An 11,306-nucleotide genomic window follows, 5' to 3' on the forward strand; every position below is an offset into this window, starting at 1 on the left:
GGACCGGTCAGACAGTTTGGTGACTCCCACCTCATGCGCCGCACGACGAGCTACTGTCTGTCCCCCTCCCCCCTCCGCGCTTGACTCTTCCCGAAAGTGCACCAGGAGGCTGGCGCGGTTCCAGGAAGTTGATCTTGGTCCCGAGCAAAGCTGCTTTGCGGCTCTGGAAGGTCGTTCGAGAACAACCCGTCTCCCCCAGCTGAGGGCTTCCAGGCGAGGAGGCGACGCCGAAGGCAAGTCAACCATCGGACAATGGAGCCCTTGGAGCACCCAACTGGCCGAACGTGACGGCGCTTGCACGGGCGTCTACCAATGGAGGAAAATTATGACATCTGAGCTGGCTCGACGACTGGCCGAAAATGACGTGACCCCGAGAGACCAAAGAGGCTAAAAGCGAGAGACCGGGAGGAGTGTTTTTTCGTTCTTCTTGCCACGGGCCGCAGCGTCCTATTTGCTGCCGGCTGTCGATGCCTTTACGACTGTTCATTTTTTTTTGTTGTTATTGTAAATAATGTAAAAAACCTTTATTTCTCAAAATTCTCCTGAACGTCGGCCAACTCCTGCACAACGGCAAGATATAATAACTGGTGGCAGCGATAAGGATTAACCTTCGTCCAAAGAAGCCCTCAGGAACTGGGAACAGCGAAGATGAAAGAGCGTTCGACCCAGGGAGTCCTGAAGCAAATTGCATGGTGCTGCATACGTGATTGAGCGCGTGCTTTTTTCTTTTTATTCGCCAGACTTCAAATTTTGCGTGTTTATTTTGGTGGTTCTAAGAATCGAGAATTTGTTGCATAATTAGTGTTTGCACAAATTATTTAGGGGGAACAGTTCTAACGACCAGTCGGAGCAGCTGCCACAGATCTTAAAAGGTTGACGAGGTCAGACTTGTTATTGTGCGACGAGTTGGGACTTGAGGCGGACGAAAAGATGAAAAAGCCAGCTACCAAAAGGCAATTCAAGGTAGTGGCAATGATGATGAGAGCGTTAAGATTGCTTGGGAGCTGATACACGCAACACGGGAGCCTAAGCGTCAAGAACGTGAGAGTGAGCTTAAGCAAGCGAGAACAGGAAAAGCACGAGAAAGAGATGGCAGAGCCACAGGTTTAACTTCAGAAATCGCGTCCAGTGGCGGGCAGCGAAGGGGACACCCGTAGCAGATCAATCAAAGTCGAGCCATGTCGGATGGACAGTGGATAAAACCGTGCGAGATTGGAGAACACATTGCCTTATTCTAGGTTCGTTTCGAGAGAACTTGTGAAAGGTGTAATTTCGCTCAGGGCACCTGGTTACAGCGATTGCTGAATTTGTTGCTTTGTGCGGCAGCCAACGCAATCTCAAGATTAACGGCGACTGACGCGGAAGACTACGGGAAAGTAGAAGCAGCGCTGTTGAGAAGGAACCGTAATTCCCCAGAAGTATTCAGGCGACGATTCAGAGAAGCGAGCAAAAAGAGCGAAGAAGGATACTCAGAGTTTGCATACGGTTTGAAAACAAACCTTGTTGAATACCTTAAGAGTACCGAAGTCTACGAAAGTCGACACAAAATTATAGAGGGTATTTGTCTCGAACAATTCTACTGCAGCGTTCCACAATCAGTGAAGTTTTGGGTGCAGGATAGAGATGGCACAGACACGGTAGATAAGGCTGCTCGGCTAGCTGAGGAGTAAGCTATGCGACGGAAACTCATTATCGACGACGAGCGTTCAAATGGTAGGGATAATCTGAGAAGGTATACCTGCCACAACATACGGACACAGGTAAAAGCCACCGAGGTAGCCGGGTCGATGAAAAAACTAAGGAAGGGAGCAACGATAAAGGAGTTACCAGCCCTGCCGAGGAGGGGACAAAGAGCGTTGATACTCGAGAGTTCGAGAAGAGGCGACTGGCCCGATGTTATCAGTGCCAGGGCCTAGGTCACTGTGATGCAAGGTTCGTGTACTCAAAGGCTTTAACGGTTCTGTTAGGTGGAGCCTCTGAGAACCCAATTGAGGACAAAGCCGTTGGTTTGAAAAAACCACATACAAAGACTTGTAATCAAACTAGAAGCCTAAAAGAAATGATAGAAAGAAATAGACAGAATAAAATAAACGCTCAAATAGGCATCACGGCAGTAAGACACACATTTGGGGCTAGTATGTGGATAACTAGTGCGTGAGTCCGGGCTTGCCATGACGGCAGAGACACATAACAGTCTCGACGCGGCGACAAGCTGACGAAAGGAGTTTCGCCGGTCTCACCAAAGGTCGTTGTGCAAGTTGGTTGACCGGGCGACCGCAGCGCGCCAGCTCTGGCATGGAGAGGTAAAGCAGGTGGCTTGGCGGCACGAGCAGACGGCGGCGGCGTTCTGGCCGGGCAGCTAGGTTTAGAGCTCGAGCCCGTAGCCCGACTGCTTTCGTCGTGCTCACGGGCACAGAAGCTCGAACGCCGGCCTCGGGCAGCAGGCGGCTCGACAGACGGGGGCGGCGTTCTGGCCGGGCAGCTGGCGTAGAACTCGGGTCCGTAGCCCGACTGGTCTCGTCCTGCCCACGGGCGCAGAAGCTCACCGGCCTTGAGCAGCTGGCGGCACGCTCAGGTAGGCGGGCGACGCACAGGAACGGGCTAGCAGGAGGCCCCGGTCGGGTGAAGTCCTGGTGGCTCAGGTCCGGAACCCGACTCCCGGTCCGGTGGCCGACCTTCTCCTGGCGTCGCTTCCTGGAACTCTCCCGGCGTCTCCCCCTGCGTCTCCCCGTTCTGCCAGCGCACCGCGCTTCTTCTTCTCTCTGGCCGATTCGTCTTTTTCTCATTGGTTGGTTGACGCTCCTTGGATTTTCTTAATTGGTTGGCTTTTCTTCTGTCAGTTGCTTTTCTTGCGCCGCGCGTTCACGTGCCGGACGCTCCTCGGCGTTGTTGTTTTTCTCCTTCCAGCACGGAAATCGCCTGGGCGTGCGCACTCCTTGTCGTCTGCTCCTGTCCGTCCCGACCACCGCACCATGTCGCGCACCACACATCACAGTCACTACGCCTCGGATGGCAAAAAAATGCCGGTAGTACTTTCCTACGTGGGCGGAAGCGACGAAAGCTTGAAGCTTCTCCATCCACACCTCTAGCAGCTACGGATTAGCGGTAAAATGTGTAACGTATTAAGGTACAGTGGACCATTCATGGACCTAGATCACCCTTCTTTTGTAAACGCCAGTGACTATACAGGGAAGGTAATTTGGATCAAGTCAGTGCTATAAGAACACAGCGTGTGTCTGCCAATAGACCGAGTGACAATTTCCGGTCCTTTCGGAGAATTAGAGACAGAGGCAGGCGTTTCGAAGGCGCTACCAATGGACTACCCGTATCTCTTTTCAAACTATTCGAAGCGTTTGTTACTGGATCGCAGTAAGGAGTTCGGGGAAGCAAGGGTGCAACTATTAACCCGCTCGCAAGCATGCCAAATCGCCGCTCAACTGACCGAGCACCCCAGCGCAGCGGTGGTGGAACGCGAAGAAGCGCCTTCCCTAGTAGAACCTCGGATCGGGGAGGAAAAAGAAAATAGCATGACAGCAGAGGTGCCAATTCAAATGATCTTGGTATAAAACTCGCGTAGCGGAGAAAGGTAGTCAGTGGAAGTAACAGAAAGGGAAAGCAGCTCTGTACTTTCACCTGCGTCTAGGGGCCTCCACCACCATCTAGCTTTCACCTGTTCCTTCCCACATTTCTCTTAACACTCTGATGGGGGAACGGATCGTCCGACCGTACACCAGCTAGGAAGGAGTGAACCCCGTTGCCTTATGTGAGACAGTTCTCAACGCGAACAGGGTTGCGGGTCAACAGTCTTCCCAGTCTGCTTTGTGGTCATGGTACAGCGCACGTAGCACTCTCTTAAGCACCGAGTGCGTCTTCGCAACGCTGTTTTATTTTAGATGGTACACGGAGCTGCGTATCAACCGTGCACCACACCTTTCTAGGAACGTCGTGGTAAAACCACTTGTAAATACCATCCCCTAGTCAGCGAGAATGTCTACAGGAAAACAGATTCACGCAAACGCCGACAATAAAGGGTCGACTTTCTCGGTGGAGCTCAGTTCCTTCAAAGGAATCGCTTCAGAAAACTTCGCCGTGGTACAGAGCAAGATCAAAAGGTGCTTGCACCCTGATCGGCTCGGCGGCAAAGAACAGACTGTGTCGATCAGCAACTGACGGAATGGCTCCGTGATTCAGGGAACTAACTTTAATGGTGCCTTGCCTTGCATCTCCCGGCTTCCCAACTTGATGACACGCGTCACAGGACGTTACATAATTTTCCACATACTTAAAGCCTCCTGGCCAGTTATATTCTAACAAGAGCTTCGCCTTCGTTTTGTTGATTCCTAATGGCCCGACCAGCCACTTCCGTGACACAAATTCAGGAGATACACCTGATACCTCTCCGGAACGATTAACTGAACGAGGATACGGCCCCTACGATCTCGGTAGTGTCTATACAGCAGTCCTCTCTTTTCGTGGGTGGTAACGCCACACCTAGCTATAACCTCTTTCGCGTTGTTGTGTAAACGTGTCAGAGTCTGGTCCCTCTGTTGCTACACGCTGAGCGACTCCCCTTCCAACAAGTATTACTTCCCATTTTCTTCCACCAACCCCGCTCGGCTCTCTCTGTCTCCCTCCTTTTACTCTCCATTCCCCTTCCTCGTGCAGTGCTGTTGAGGTGATCTCGCCCAAGGTTCAATTACGGCCCTGCACTTATTTTTTCACTTTTCCTCACAAAATTACACACACGCAGACACACAGTCAGACTATCACAGGAAGAGAATGTGCCGGCGAGAGTGAGGGAAAAGGGAGGCTGGCAATTCATCCTGCGTTTACGGCCTCATTTTGAGGGACGAAAAAGCAAGCCGCCTGGACGCTGCATAAACGAGCGAGCTAACGAACACGAACTAAATCTAATGAAAGATGCCGTAGCACATTTGCCAGCACACTGCAAGGCCTGCATGTGCAAACCACGTTTTTCCGTGATTAATATTCTTATAAGAATCATACCCGCCGTGAGTGCTCAATGGCTATGGTGTTGGGCTGCTGAGCACGAGGTCGCGGGCTTAAATACCGGCCACGGCGGCCGCGTTTCGATGGGGGCGAAATACGAAAACACCTGTGTACTTAAATTTTGGTGCCCGTTAAAGAGCCGCAGGTGGTCAAAATTTCCAGTGTCCTCCAGTAATGCGTGCCTCGATCTGCCGATGCACCATCTGGTGGCGGGGGTGCTGTCGTGCTCGGCGGTCCTTCAGAGAGGGGGAAGCCGCCCCATTTAGGTACAATTGTCACGCCTCATGCTACGTTTCTTCACACCTATCAGCAGCACACATTGTCCCGAACAAGCCGGGGATCAGAGTCAGCGTGCGTACCCCCCCCCCCCTTCCCCTGTTTCTGCCCAGTGTTGTGCGCGCGTTTCCTACTGGGCTGCCTTCGTACGAAAAGCGCAACCGGTTCCTAGATACCATCGGTTCCCCGACGTTGGAATTGGTCTCCTGACGCCGGATTGGTAGAAACCATCAACAATGACGGCGCAGAGCATAAAAAGCGGATTCGGCCGGCTGTGGAGAGGAGGATGACGCTCGGAAACAGTGTCGGACATACTAGTGCCATCTTCGACTGGTCGATTCTGAGCGCTCTGGAGCGCTCTCGCGAGCGGCGTTGTCTTCGGCTCGTTGAAAGAGGGTGCCCGCCCTGCGTTCGGCTGGTTCTTCTCGATTGCTCTCCTCCACCTTCGAGCGCTCTGAGGTGCTCCGAGCCCTGTCGTCGGAGCAGTCGTCGAAATTGAAACGTCATCGCAGAGCCGCATCGCTGCTGTTGGCGACGGCCCACCGTAACCTAGGCAACCTAGGCCACTGCGACGAACGCTCGTCCCGCCGACGCGTCTGCCGGTTTTCCCGGCAGCGCCGGGAGCTTTCGATAAGCGAAACATCGGACGTTGGTAGTAGTCACGTGGTTTAGCATCTGCCATTGCCTCCTCCGAGAGCGACTCGCACGTTTGGCTTGCGCGCTCGTCCTCTACCTCTGAGCTCGGGGAACGCCGGATCTGCCCGACTCTGCTTCGGGGGATGGAAGCGACCAGCCGAAGATAGCATAAGACGCTACCATAGTGTGCTCCGATAGTTGGAGCTGTTTTGTAAATTTCAGCCATGTACCTTTTTCGAATATATTTCTTTTTCTTCATTCTCTTGAACGTCGCTCGGAGCCTATTCTCCCGGCACCTGGCATGGCACCATCGATGGAAACTTTCTTGGCCGCACGGACCCCCGACTTCACAACAGTGCTAGGAAGCGGTGAGATTGACCTCACGGAATTTGGCACGTGCTGAAAACACAACAGTGTCTTGCTCTTGTGCGTGTTTTACCTTGCGGCAAAAAACACGTCTTTCGGCGTCACTTAGGCGCTTCATGCCTGCAGTCATGAGGCCTGTCGTTATGGGTCGCACGTCGGCCGCGTTTCTGTGACGCCGTGCTAAATTTAGCAATTATAAATTAAACTTAGAACAACGTTAGGACCCATATTAATAAAAGAAGAGCGCTACTGACACAGAAAAGAGATTGGAACACATCCCGTATGTGTCGCCATCTCGTTTCTTTTTTTGTGTGTGTGTCGGTAGCGCTGTTTTTTAAATGATATGGAAAACCACCAATTCACTCAATCTGCCGTTCTTCTTTAGTTCGGACACAGTTCAGTGCTTTCACACTCGCGGCACCAATTCTGTTCCGATTTCGTGCCGTATTCTTTGACGAATGCGTTCTTCTCCGTAAAACTGACGCTTCAGTGGTACTTGGCAGCAGTCTATGACATTAAAAGCAGTAAATGTTTTCCTTCAGAGTCCCTGCTCTTTAATAGTGATTCGATGTGCCAGACTACAACGAAGCCTACGTAAGCCTTCATCTTTACTGCAGCTATATTTGACCCCATGAAGTTTCTGTGCCTACCGTGACCACGCCTTACGTAATGACAAGCTATGAAGCACCGCCGATTAATCACATTGGGCGGCGTTTATTTCTGGCAGCCATGTTCTTCATAATGCTGTTTCTCCCCGCAGTCGTGCAAGGTAGAGCGGGGACAGTAACTTGCACGCAGCGAGCCATGCTTCTGTGCGCGTTTACCTTTTTGTCTTTTCATTTTGCGAAGAATTCTCTGTGACGGCGTGACAGTAGAAACGCGGCCAGACGTTTCTCGAGGCCACAATACAACGCGGCTGGCGTCTCCGTAAGCTGTGCTGAGACGAATTTCCTTCTAGCATTCAGGCGTCAACTTCTTAGGTTCTAACGCAACGTTCCGCATCGCGATACGAGTGGTGGTGAACTGTTTGAAGATTTTGTGTGTCTATAAGTGCACGTGTGTCCCACGAAGGCTTCTTCGCGGTGGTGTTAACTACTCCGTGCTCTCATTCGCGCATGTTATCTGCATCGCGTTCCACGCAAGTTCTAGACGCTCATTCACACTGCGGTACCGTTTGTGTTCATATTTCTCTGGCGGTTTTCCTTTTCACACATGTCGCGTATGTATGCGGCGATATTTTATGCGAAGCATATTACGAGAGCTCAACCCAGCTCCTCAGGCGCGGCGGTGTCGCCTTGAATACCACGTGACACCGTGACGTCACGACAGAGGAGAAGTGGCTTTGGCTCAACTCTTGCAAGATGGGCTGGGTTGGAATCGAACCAGGGTCTCCGAAGTGTGAGACAGAGACGCTACCACTGAGCCACGAGTACGATGCTTCAAAGCGGTACAAAAGCGCCTCTAGTGAATGCGGTGTTGCCTTAGAAACGAGCCGTTTCTAAGGCTCAGGCGTGCGTCGCTTGCTCAGGCGCACATTTCGTTGCCGCGCCGAACGCTGCGTTGCTCGACGCTCACCGCGTCCAATGCGGGGCGTCCAAGGCAAAGCAGAGTAACGCATGAGTTGTTTCTTCGTATAATATAGCCAAGCAACAGCAGTTCACCAAGCTAAACAGTGGTTCAACAACTAAAATAAAGGCTAGTATGCTTCGCATCCTAGGCTTAACCTTACCTAAGCCACAGCCATTTTTTTTTCTGCAGTTAGCGAAGACGTTGCAGATAGCCCTTGTTCGTTCCTTCTCTCAGCCCTATGCTTGGGCTGCAGCTCGAAATCGATGTTTTAGATGTGATAGCCGTTGATGTTAAGAATGCGCTGGTTGATTAATAGGCACACGTAGTAAATTAGACACATGTACATTAGCTCATTGCTCTCATGATCGCGACCAATATTGTTTTTTGTGTGAAACATTTTGCTGGTCACAGAGGCGACGTGCATGTTCATGCGGCAGCTCATCTCCAGCTCCATAGGGCCAAAATGATAAGCACCATCAGCCGAAACAAACGTTCTCAAATCGAAGCCCAAGCAGGTCGGCACAAAATTTTAAGCGTATGAAGCCCGATATTCTCCTTTTGCATGTCTAGTCAAGTGATGACACAGCGCCAACTCATCAATGCGGCTGGTGGGCGACGTGATCGCTGCGAGCGGGGATACTTGAGCGATCGCTTTCGGGGATACAATCCCTTACGCGCGATTTTGCGTGTTGGCATCGGACGCGTTGGAGGCCGTCTGTTGCACTGTGCAAGGGGAGGTAGGCCCAGTGCGCATATTGTGCCGACTGGCGCGAAATCTCGCGAAAGTTATCGTATCCCTAAATGCAACTGTATATTTTCAATCTGGCAACGCATAAATGGGCTGACTACGCCGAGCGCGCGCAGGCCTCGCCGGGAGCGGCCACGCTGGTAACATGTTTGCATTTTGGTAGCTGTCCTGGCACTCGATTTTGCCAACTGCAGGCAGCGTCGCGTTGTCTTGGAATTCCAGGCCGTGTGACTTCCTATCAAGACCGGAACTAGCTGGCTGTCATCTGGCTGCCAGCGGGCTGCAAGAACTCCGAAAATTGAAGAGGCCCAGTAAGTACGGCTCACAAATGTGGCGAGAAATTTCGCGTTCGGCCTCACCAGTGCAGTACTAAGCCGCTTTTGGGTTGATATTTGACTGTCTGGCACCATGACTGAAAATTATATTTGACTCATGCGGTGCATCAGCAGCCGTTGACGGTCGGGTGCGATCTACGCGGGCACGCCGCTTCAGGAAGTTCGGAACAACACGGCGGCCGACGCTGGCTGCGTGTGAGAGGCGATGTCGCTACTTAAACAAGAGCTGAAAATCTAGGAACTTTACTACAAACAAGATGGCGGCAAATGAGTGGCATTGCACTTACTTTGAGGTGTCCAGGGGACCGGGACAAAGGGCCTACGGGGCAGCCATTCTCAGCGTTGAATTTTCATCTTCTGCACACGAGGGCACATGCCCACGAGGCTCGTGATCTTCTCGTTTTAATGATGATGATGAACGCGGCCGAAATTGCTACTTATCGCATATCCAACTCAAGGCCGTCCAGAGGGCCCAAGAACTGGCGGAGCGTCACCACTTTCCCGTCCCGACTTGGGCGTCGTCTACGGTTTCTGCCAGAGGGGTTCCCCGCGTGGGATCTCCAACGGATTGAAACTCCTTAGGACTTCAATAAAGTTAGTGGCGAACTAACTGTCTGATCGGTAGCAAGCTTAAAATTTAAAGCATTTATCACTGATTCCCTTTAATTGTCGCTATCAGTGAGTATTACGAGAGCGATAAAATCAGAAGTTAAAGGAAAATAATAAGGAAAATAAAGGAACGTCCAGTAAAGAAATGAAGAAAATAAATAAGTGGAAATTTGAAATATATGGCAAACTGAATCGAAATTCGAGGACAAGTTATAATGCTTTGGTGGGAGCAGTGGGGAGAGGAGGGAGAGGTAAACATTCCAGTTTTCTATATTTATGAAGTAGAAAGCCAACCTACGCAAGAGGGAATTCCACGCATGTGTGTCCTCAGACCCAGACCAACGCCAGCTAGAAAAAATGTAAGGCCACCGCATCACCTCCTCTCCTTGTCAATACGTCACGAGAGTCGTATGGTAGTGGTGGATGAGGGAACGCTGCGTTTTCACAACGCGGCGCGCGTTCTGAAAACAAATTTTCTCCGTGACTGCAACGCTAGAGCGGCAACGCGTGGAGCTTTTTCTTGGTGATTTTGGTGGGGGCATGCTGCACCGTAAATGCGATTGCTTTTCTTCGATTGTGCATGGTTCGTCGTACACGGAAGCGCAACGATGTCTGGCTGTTGTTGCGCACCAAACTGCAAGTCCAATTATGACGGATGACCACGTGTCCGAGTGCACCACTTCCCATCTGACCGAGCTACTCGGGAAGCATGGACGTGAGCAGACTTCTCGCCAACAAAGTACACAGCGGTAAGCAGTTCTTCTCTCTGTTGTTTTTCTGGGTTTCCAGACGAATAGGTTTCGTCAGCGTAGTGCGCAATGCATCCATGCACGCGTGCACAATAGATGGGTTTCTTCGCCTGTCGACGCGCTTGTAAATTCAACATGTTCATCAAGCTTCATACCTGTAACGGCTTTTTTTTTATTTCAGCTCTGTGAAAATTATTTCTTGCCATCGGATTACTTGAAGACGACATCTTACACGGATGTCAAGAAAGGAAAAGGGGTCGAAGTTGCCATGAAAATCACTCATCTGAAGAAAACTGCAGTTCCGAGCTTGTTTCCCAATTACCCTGCCTATTCATAGCGCCCGCAAGCATGCGTTAGAGAAGCACCGGGTGTGAAAAAGCGTGCTTGGAAGCCGCATATTTGCAAAGAGCAATAATGCTTTCTCAGCAAACCCAAGCAGAAGAGGACGCGAAAAATGTGGTTGGTAGCTTTGCGGACTTGCTGAAGACCTTGCCAAGTTTCAGAGTTCGGACTTCTGGGCAGTTCTGAACAACGGCTCCAAGGTTTTGTTTTTGGGCTTGTCACTTCAATCTGCTCCTGCAGTCCGAACTTAGGTGATCGTGTCGACAGACCTGCGCGTCGAAGTATTTTTTGGTGAAACGGGTGTGAGGAAGTGTGGTGATGTGTTAGTTCCTGAAAAGCTGCGCGACTTGAGAGATTTGAAAAGTGTGTTACACGGGATCGAACAGACACATAACGATATCAGCAATGAGCGTTCTGAAAAGGCCCGTCATCTACTGACATTTATTTCGACATTGCTAGATGAAGTATGTGGAAAACTTTTCGCATGCGAGTTGCAAGAATGATATATGGAAGTGCTTAAATTCTTGAAGAGTCAAGTTGATCTTGTTTTGTATCATTCTGGCCGATATCCCCCCCCCCGATTTATTGTTTTTTCCTAGCCTTTTGTTCACAATTTCACCTCATGCATACAGATTCTTGAGAAGTTCGATGAAGCATAAGATGCCG

The 11,306-nt window shown here is 51.0% G+C and overlaps 1 protein-coding gene across 3 annotated transcripts in view; it reads right to left on the bottom strand.

Moving 5' to 3' along the window:
• The window catches only part of LOC135915616 (uncharacterized), a 132,439-nt gene extending 123,057 nt beyond the window's left edge, over window positions 1–9,382 (bottom strand). Inside the window, exon 1 of one of the 3 annotated variants that reach the window (XM_070536684.1) lies at window positions 9,228–9,382. The gene's annotated coding sequence lies outside the window, so the exon portion shown is untranslated. Of the gene's footprint in view, window positions 1–2,240; window positions 2,713–6,152; window positions 6,275–9,227 lie in introns of those variants that run through there. The other 2 variants (XM_070536682.1, XM_070536683.1) reach the window with 2 other exon arrangements.
• Window positions 9,383–11,306: the final 1,924 nt, after the last annotated feature.

Source organism: Dermacentor albipictus, chromosome 3 (assembly GCF_038994185.2).
Source record: "Dermacentor albipictus isolate Rhodes 1998 colony chromosome 3, USDA_Dalb.pri_finalv2, whole genome shotgun sequence".
NCBI classification, from domain to species: domain Eukaryota; kingdom Metazoa; phylum Arthropoda; class Arachnida; order Ixodida; family Ixodidae; genus Dermacentor; species Dermacentor albipictus.